We start from the raw sequence: 9,867 nt of genomic DNA, 5'->3' as shown, positions 1-9,867 counted from the left end.
CAGGACTGACATTGGGGTTGAGGGGAGAATGAGAAGCAGGGGATAGATAATTTATACTGTATTGAAACAGATGAGGGAGAGAACTCTTCAGTGTGGTTATATGACTAGTTATTATTGTCATGATAAGAGTCCAGGGTGAAGGCTCCATAGTGGACTGGACTTGGGGGGAGGGATTTTATAACAATGAAAGAATTTTTCATTTACTTTTCAAAGAGAAGAGTGAATTGGGGGGAAGGGTTGGCAGGGAGAAAAGTGCAACAAGGAATGTATGGAAATCCAAAGTCTCTATAAATTTTCATTAATTTTTTTTAATGCTGGTATCATTGTAGCTTTAATTGTGCAAAGCTAAAATCCAGGAAAACATTGTCAGAGATAATATCTGGTATTAAAAATAAGATTTTTATACAAAAGCATCCACTTTGATCTTGAAAGAAAAGCTAAGAGGAGCACAACAATAGAGCAGTCTTGAGCAGAGAACATTGATACAACGTACACAGAGCCAAGATCAAGTGCACAAATTTTGTTATCATGTCCGAAGTAAATGAAGTGATCGTCACACATACTGGTATAATACTTTTAAATTACTCTAGTGGCCCTGTACATGTTATATATCTCACAATTAATAAAAAGTAAACAGAATTTCCTGGTAGTGTGTTTGTTTGAAGCATAAAACTGTAAAATCTAAAAAAAAAATTAAAAAATATGGTATATGTTATTTGTGTTGTTGCTATTATTAAAATTATTTTTTAAATTATAATATAAAAAATATTACAGCCTGAAAAACCCTACCTGGCAGCTTTATTAGTAGGGCCACTTTAAGACTGAATGAAGAACTAAACAGTTTACAACTAAAGTATTTCAGAGCTTGAGATCACCACATTGAGAAGACACAGAACAGGAAGCTCTGTTTGTGCCACTGGCTCTTCTCTTTTCTACAACCACTTATTGCAGTTCTGATAGCGAGAATATTTTCTTTTATTACTTGTTCAGTGTTTCTCTATCTTACGACCTTAGACACATCTCTCATAGTTAGGATACCGTTTTATAGTTTCTGTAAATGTTTCACAATTTCCTGCACAGTGGTGGGCACAGAGGCAGTCCCGCCAGCTGCTGTTTGGATAAAATTGGATCTATATTTGCAGGAAATTGAAGCTTCTAACTCTTGTGGGAAGTTTTATAACCTAAATTGTAAGAGACAGGAGCCAAAGTTATTGCCTATTTGGGGCTAAAAGGACGTGAGAGTTGCTTCTCACTCTCAAAATTCATTGCCATGAAGTAGGAATAGCTCACAGTTGACCCTTCAACAGGTTTTCAGAGGTTGTAAATCACACAGCAGGGATGCCCATATTTCTCTCGTGGAGCAGCTGGTTGATTCTCATGGTCTGGTTTTGGGTTGACAGCACAAATGCTCAATCACTAGGCTACAAGGGCTCCCTAAAAGTTGCACTTTGTTGTTACATGGCGTCAAGCACTTGCAACTCATCGCAATCTTATATACAATAGCCCTGAAACCTGCTCTATATTGTGCCAACTTTACTGTCTCTGACACACCTCATTACCCCAGTGACTGAATCAATCCATCTCATCTATTGTCTTCCTCTCTTTCTCATCCCTCCACCCTTCCAAGTATAATGTCCCTCTCCATGGACTGGTCCTTCTTTGCAACATGCCAAAAGTATGTCAGACTAAGCCTCAAAATCCTTGCCTCCAAGGAGCAGCCTGCCTTCACCCTCTCTAGGATGAACCTGTTCTCTAGGCAGTCCATGGTATATTCAACACTCTTCTCCAGCACCACAGCTCAAAGGCATCAATTCTCATTCTATCATCCCTAGTCATTGTTCATCTCTCTGAGGCATAGCAACCTATGGCCTGAATCAGGTGTTTCTTAGTCTCCAGACTGATATTGCTGATATTGCTGCTCTTCAGTACTCTGGAGAGGTCCCTGACAGCTGACTTTCCCACTACAATTCACCTCTTGATTTCCTGGCTGCTGGTACCAAGAGTACTGATTATGGAGCTAAGCAAACTAAAGCTGTTAACAATCTCAATCCCTTTATCATCTACCGTGATGCTGCCAATCGGTTCAGTGGTGAGAATCTTTTTTTCTTGATGTTGAGCTTCAATCCATATTGAAGGCTGTAGTCCTTGACCTTCTGCAGCAAGCACTTCAAGTCTTCCTCAGCTCCAGCAAGCAGGGTGTGTCATTTGCATAACACAGGTTGTTGATGAGTCATCCTTCAATCCTGATGCCATGTTCCTACTCATACAACCCAGCCTCTCAGATGATCTGCTCTGCAAATAGATTTTAAAAGTATAGAGATAGGATATATCCCTGGCGTACACCCTTCCCAATTTCGAACCATGCAGTGTCTCCTTGCTCTGTTTTGATGACTGCCTCCTGGTCCAAGTATAGGTTTCACAGAAGCACAATCAAATGTTCTGGGATTCTCATTCTTTTTGGAGTAAGTCACTGTTTATTGTGATCCACACAGTCAAATGCCTTTACATAGTCAATAAAACACAGTTAGACATTCCTCTGGTACTCTCTGCTTTCAGCCAAGATACATCTAACATTAGTTACAATATCCCTAGTACCATGGCCTCTTCTAAACCCAGCCTGCACATCTTGTAATTCTCTGTTGCTGTAATGCTCAAGTTATTTTAAAATAATTTTCAGCAGGATCTTGTTTGCATGTGGTATTCATGATATTTCCATACTCTTTCAAGTCATATTTCTATGGAATGGGGAAAAAATATAGACCTCTTTCAGTCAGTTGACCAGGTGGTTGTCCTCCAGACTTCTTGGCATATCATAATGAGCACATCCAAGGCAGTGTCTGTTGTTGAAATATATCACTTATTATGCCATCAATTCCTGGAGCCTTGTTTTGCCATTTTTTTTTTTTCAGAAAAAGTCGCATAAAGAAAAATGAAGCAAAATTCATAGGAATGAAAATGTATTTCTATTTGGTCTTCTCTTTGCCCATTTCCCATAATCTGATACCTAACGATAACTATGGTATTGAGCTGGATAGATGACAATGTTGTTGTTGTTGTATACCATCAAATCAGAACTGACCCATAGCTGACCCTGTGAGGCAGTTATTTCCAAGGGAGGAGTAGCTGGTGGCCTCGAATTGTGTGCCTTCGGGATTGCAACTCAGTTTCTCACCACTACGTCACCAGAGCTCCCTAGATGACAATAACATAGCATTTATTAAAGATTTTCTGTTACATTAATGAGACATTTAACTCTTTCTTCCATTATACACACTTTCTAAACTATGATTCCTTGTCACTGACAGAAACACACCAACAGTCTTTGTTCTGCTGATGTGAATAAGTTAGAATTGCAAATTTGTGAGGATCCTGGGAAAAGACTCCATGTAAACACTGCTGACCCCAGTGACCCATCAGCATTCTAAGCCTCACCTGAGCTTTCACATTATCCAACTGCTGGGAGTCTTGAATCAAGTGACGATAAATTTCTAGAATTTCTAAGCCTGAGACTTCCTCATATATCTGTTTCACACATATTTTCTCATTTTATAACTTACCAAAGGAGCCATGGTGCTAGAGTGGTTAAGCATTTGATTGGTTACTGAAAGGTTACAGTTCAAACCCACCCACCAGATGTTCTGAGTGAGAAAGATGAGGTGATCTGCTTCCATAAAGTTTTACAGCCTTGGGAACTCTATGGGGCAGTTCTGCTCTGTTCTGTTGGGTCACTGGCCCCAGGAGCTCACCTGCATTGTGAACTTCACCAGTGTTTTCACGACATCTAACTAATGAGGCTAGGGGCTGGTGTTGGACTAAGTGGTGAAAGGGATCTTTCACTCTCAAAGTGTATGGAATCCCTAGATCAAGTCCTACTGATCAAAGGTTAATAATACATACTGCTACCAAAAAAAAAGTCTCTAATTCTCGTCTTTCCCCCTCTACTGGTTTATTCACAAAACTCAAAGACAAATTCAAACAAATTCTTTCAATTTCTCTCACCCTCCCACTCATCAAAGTGTGCAGCCCAATGATTAATCCCCTCTTCCCCCTGCACTTCACTTCCACATTCCTCTGCTTCCAGCCTCTCCCACCCCTTCTGGATACTTATACTCATTCTACAGTAATGGTCTTATACAACATTTGTCCTTGTGGGACTGAGTTCACTCAGCATAATGCTCTCCAGTCCCTCCCAAGTTAGGTAATAATTTACAAAGTTACCACTCCTGCATGCTACATAGTATTCCATTGTGTGAATGCACCATAATATCTCAATCCATTAGATTGTGGTTGGACATTTGGGCTGTTTCCATGTTCTTGTGATGGTGAATAATGTTGCTCTGAACATTGGTGTACAAATCTCAGTTTGTGCCTCAGTTCTCATATTCTCAGAAAGGAAATGAGAGAGATTACTTCAAGTAATATGTCATTCAAATGGAGCAGTATGGATGAGACAAATCAAAGCTAACATGTCCATTAACTGGGTATCGAAGTCAAGGTCAGGAGAAGGTGACACTTTTGTGTTAAGCAGAGAGCAGTGGTGGTTCTCTGGTTGAATTCTCACCTTCATGCAGAATTCAAATATAAGTCAATGCACCTCGCCTGCTGGATCACTGGTCTATCAGCGCAGGCTTGTTTGCTGCTATAATGTTGAAAAAGTGTTAGCAGAGCTTCCAGACTAAGTGAGACTAGGAGTTGTACTTCTGAAAACCAGTCATTGAAAATCCTGGATCATAACAGCTGTACCTGTAGCTGGTCTTGGGTTGAAGACAGCAGCAGAGTTCCACTCCCCTGCGTGAGGATTGTCATGTAGCTAAAAACAATGACAGTAACTAATAAAATAGCCTGGGACCAAGCCCTTCATGGCAGTGGCTGTGTGACCTTGGAAAAGTGACTTATCCTATGTAAGCTGCAGTTTTTATACCAGGAAAATGAAGCTAGCACGCATATACTATTCACAGAAACATTGGGTAGCATCACTGTGATTTTAAGTGATGTTGAGTCAAAACTGGCTCATAGCTGACTCTCCAGTGGGTTTTCAGAGACTGTAAATCACACAGGAGGAAGCTGCCCATCTTTCTTCCCCAGAGCTGTTGCTGAATTTGAACCGTGTATCTTTTGGTTGGGAGTGCAACTACTTAACGCGAAACTATGGGAACATTCTTGGGTAGGATTACTTAGGATAACTTTGACAAGTAATTAGCACCCTGCCTGCCCAACACCAGCTTACAAGAAATATTAAATTTTTTATTGTTGTTGTTGTCAAAGGATTCTTATTCTAAAACCACAGCCCCTACTTCTGGAAATAAAAAGAACTCAAGCAGCAGAACAGAAGCAAAGCTTAACTTCCAATCTCTCCAAGAATTTCCTTCCCAAGGATGGTCAGTCTTGTGAATGGAAGCTATAGAAGGAGCTCCAAGAAGCAGCCATGGCCTAGAGAACATTCTGGAGACCATCAAAACCTCAAGATGGGAATGACCTGTTCCTCACAGAGTCCCTGGGGCTGTGGGGAATGAGGATTTCACTCTACCCTGCCTGACCATCCCTGGAAAGTTCCAGGGCAGTGGTACAGTGCAGGTGGAGTGAAGAGTCTCCAAAGATTTCCCAAATCACTTGGGGAAAGTTTCCCACAACTTAGACATCAGGAACAGATCATCTGAGGTAGCCTGTGGAGAACGGGTCTGCAGTTTGTGTTTCATAATGTTACCCGGATTTCCCCAGACTGTATAACTTTGACCTCAAGTCTGACAACTGCACACTGGGAGCACATGAACTGGGAATAGGGGTCACACATGTCCCCAGCTCCCAGCATTTCTTGCCAAACTTCATGTCTGGGAACTCTTTGCAGCCCTGAAAGAGATGTGATTATAAAAGAGGTGTGAAGGCACACATCAGGTTCTCAAAGTTGACTAAATAGATAGCTTCCTTTCTGGGATGTTCAAGGTAGGAGAGACCTTCACTCTCCTGTTTTAAATGCCCAAAAGCCTTATTGGTGCAGTGTGCAAGCTCTTCACTACTAACCTAAAGGTCAGCAGTTCAAATCCATCAGATATTTGACAGGAAAAAAGATCCTGCCATCTGCTTTTGTAAAGATGTAGAGCCTTGGAAATGTATGGAGCAGGTTTACTCTGTCCTACAATACTGATTGTCTTATGAGTCAATTAACTCGATGGCAGTAAATTTGAGTTTGCTTATTTGTTGTGATTCTATACTTCAACCCTTACAAAGAAAATAGAACATTATTGGCCCACAGTGCCTAGTCACTTAATCTACACAATTACTAAAAAAAAATATTTTCACAACATAGATGTATCAAAGATGTGGCCAAAACCAGTGGAGCTATACATACAAATCATAGCATTCCCCAGCCTCCACAATTCTGGCTCTGAGCCCTGAGGACATAGGAGGCTGAGAACAGCAAGACAAGGAATTGATTAGAACTTGGTTCCCATCTCCTACAATTTCCTGTCAAATTTGTGGGTCTTCAGTAAGTCAGCCTTCACAGGGGACACAATCATTAATCAGAAGGACAGACTATAACAGTTACCCAGATCACTCTTTTGTCTCGTAAAGATACTGTCTCACTCAAAAGGTAGACTCATGATTTTGTGGACACAGAATTCCCTTAAATATTTTTCAAGAAGTTCTGGTGACGGAAGGTTGAATGGTTCAAATCCACTAATGGCTCTATTCATAGGAAAAAGATAAGTAGTCTTCTCTCATAAATAATTACACTCCCGAAAGCTGATGGAAGATTACTGTGAGTAAAAACGGACTCCATAGCTTGGTTTGGTTGGTTTGAAACATCTTTGAAGTAGCCCCAGTGGCACTGTGTTTATAGTGTTCATCTGCTAACCAGAAAGTTGTCAGATTAGCAGTAAGGAAGTCAGAAGATGAGTTGCATTAAGTAAATTTTCTGTCAGAGACCTCTCCAGAGTACTGAGAAGCAGCGATGTCAGTCTAGAGACTAAAGTGTACCTGATCCAATCCATAGTTTTTGCAACTACTTGCTATGCATCAAAGAGCTGGACAGTGACTAAGGATGACAAAAAAAAGAATCACTGCTTTTGAATTGTGTTGCTGGAGAAGAGTTTTGAGCATACCATGGACCACCAAAAAAAAAAAAAAGTCTGTTTTGGAGAGGGTGAAACCAAAATTGTCCTTGGAGCCTGGAATTTTGAAGCTCTGTCTCACATACTTTAGGCATGTAGCCGGGAGAGACCAGTCCTTGGAGAAGGACATCATGCTCAGAAGGGTGGAGGAACAATGCAGGAGAGGAAGATCCTGGATGAGATGGATTGAAACAGTAAACAAGGACATCGGGGTTAGACGTGTCAGAGTCAGTGAGACTGGCTTAGCACAGGGCAGGCTTCAGAGCTGTTGTACATAGGATGGCTATAAGTCATTGGCAACTCAAAAACACATAACACCTACAACAATGGGAGAAAGATATGATAGTACGCGTCTATAAAGATTAAACACAGAGACACACGGAGAGACAGAGACAGAGAGAAAACAGGAGCTGTTAAGTCCTACTCATAGTCATCCACCACCAGATTTGTGAAACTAGAAATCTTTACTTCCTCTGGAACAAATGGCAAATTTGAACTGCTGATATGTTGATCCTTTGGTTAACAGCTCACTGCACTGAACACTGTACCACCTGCATTCCTCTAGAGATTACAGCTTCAGAAACCTTATGGAGCTGTTCAACCCTGTCCTATAGGGATGTTGTGTGTCAGAATTAGCACAGAACAACAAACACCTGTCAGATTTCTGCCCAGAGGGCAGCTCTGAAATGCCAGGGGTGGGCGTTCTGACACAGGTCAGAAGGGAGATGTTTCTCCAGATTTCCCCACCCTCCCTCCCAGAGAATCCTGGGAGGCAGATTCTCTGAGTGGCTCTTAACTGGAACCTTGATAACATGTACACCACCACCTGTCACAGGTGCACAGGGCAAATTCCATCATCTCCTGTCACCTATCAGTCAATTTGTCATTGTGGCAGTTTACTCAGTGCTATCAGGCTGGGAATTATGACACCGGTCATTTAAATACCAGCAGTGTCACCCAGGGTGGACAAGTTTCTAGCCTAAGGCAAGTCAGGACATAAGGTCTAGTCATCTCCTAAAAATGAGCCAGTGGGAACCTGATAGTTGACAAGAGAACAGTGTCCAATATTGCACTGGAAAATGACCACTGTTTGTTTTAAGATACTCTAACCACACAGTGGCCCCAACAATGGTCTTGAGTGTATCAATGATCATCAAGATTACACGGGACCCCAAAACATCTCATTCTGAGTTGGAATCAATGCAATAGCAACTAGCATTAATTTCAGTTTTTCTTCTTCCCCCAATATATTCTATTCCTTCATATATTTCCTTTTAAAAAATATGAGTATTCTCTGGGCTGCTGTGTTTTATATTTTCTAAAACTAAAGGCAACATTCAGTTATATAAAACTAACTAAATTTTGCCTTTGTTGTTGTTGTCAGGTGCCATCAAGTTGAGTATCACTCAAGGCAACCCTATGAACAACAGATCTATACCATGTTCACAATCTCAGACACAGTCAAGCCCGTTGCTGCACTCATTCTGTCAATACACCTACTTGAGGAACTTCCTTTCTTTCCCCGACCTTCCACCTTCCCAAGCATGATGTCCCTCTCCAATGAACAGCCTGTCTTTGAAATGTCCAAAGTATTTGAGATGACATTTTTCTCTTCTTTGCCTCCAAGAAACATTCTGGCTGCACTTTCTCTAAGACACATCTATTTGTTGTTTGGCAGTCCATGAGATACTCTGTTTTCTTCTCCAATACCACAGTGTAAGGGCATCAATTCTATGTCATCCTTATTCACTATCCAGTTCTCAGACGCCTAACAAGTGATTGAAATGATTATGGCCTGCATCAGGTGTACCTTAGTTTTCTAACTAATAAGATGGCTGAAATTTTGCCTTTAGTTATATAAAATACAAAACATAAATAAAAGAAAGTGCAACCAGAGTACTCCTTAGAGGCAAGCATGGGGGTCTCACATACTTTGGGCATGTTTACAGGAGGGATCAGTCCCTGGGAAAAAGAAAAACTGCTGGGAAAGGTGGAGAATTAGAAAAGAGAGAAAGACTTGACACAGTGACTGTAAAAATGAACTTGAATATGACAGAGATCATAGGCTATTACAGGATAGAACAAGGTCAATGGGTCTTAGGGTCTCTGTGAGTCTTAGGCAACTTGATGGCACATACCACCAACTACAAAGGCAAAATTGCATAAACTCTGTTAAATTATACTGTGAAGGTTTTTAGCTGCCTGCTCATTTAATTTATAGAGACCACTTTTAATATTCATTTTTATTTCACATCACTCATCCTTATCAGCTTTCTTTAACTCTCAAACTTATAATAAGGCCACTTATTATGTCTCCTAAATATTTGATAAAAAAATATTCAATTGGAGGGTATGGAGGGCAAGGGGGAAAACTGAGACCACTTGTGGCCTGGGTTGTCATTTCCCTTCTTAGCAGAAACATTCTGCAGAGTCATATTGCTAATATGCCTGTATTTTAATTGGACAACACGCCACTATATTATTTAAGTCACTGAAAAACTTAATAACTTTTTCACAAGGCCTAAAAAGTGTTTAGATAGGTATTTCATTATTAAGCAAAAACACATGCCCATGCTGTTAAGCTGGAATACTAAAAGGACAAACTATTCCTTTTGAGGCTCCTATTTGGGTTTTGACATAGTAGCTTCCTAGTCTGAAATCAAGAATTAGGACAAAAAAGAATGTTGACAGTGGCCCTAATGGGAACCACTATTCAAACCTCAGCTGTGTGGTGACTTCAAAACTACTTTAAAAAAAA

This window comes from Elephantulus edwardii, unplaced genomic scaffold (assembly GCF_000299155.1).
Source record: "Elephantulus edwardii isolate Elephantulus edwardi_28Jun2011 unplaced genomic scaffold, EleEdw1.0 scaffold00017, whole genome shotgun sequence".
Classification (NCBI taxonomy): domain Eukaryota; kingdom Metazoa; phylum Chordata; class Mammalia; order Macroscelidea; family Macroscelididae; genus Elephantulus; species Elephantulus edwardii.
The sequence above is the reverse complement of the archived record's forward strand: the minus strand, read 5'-3'. Positions refer to the sequence as shown.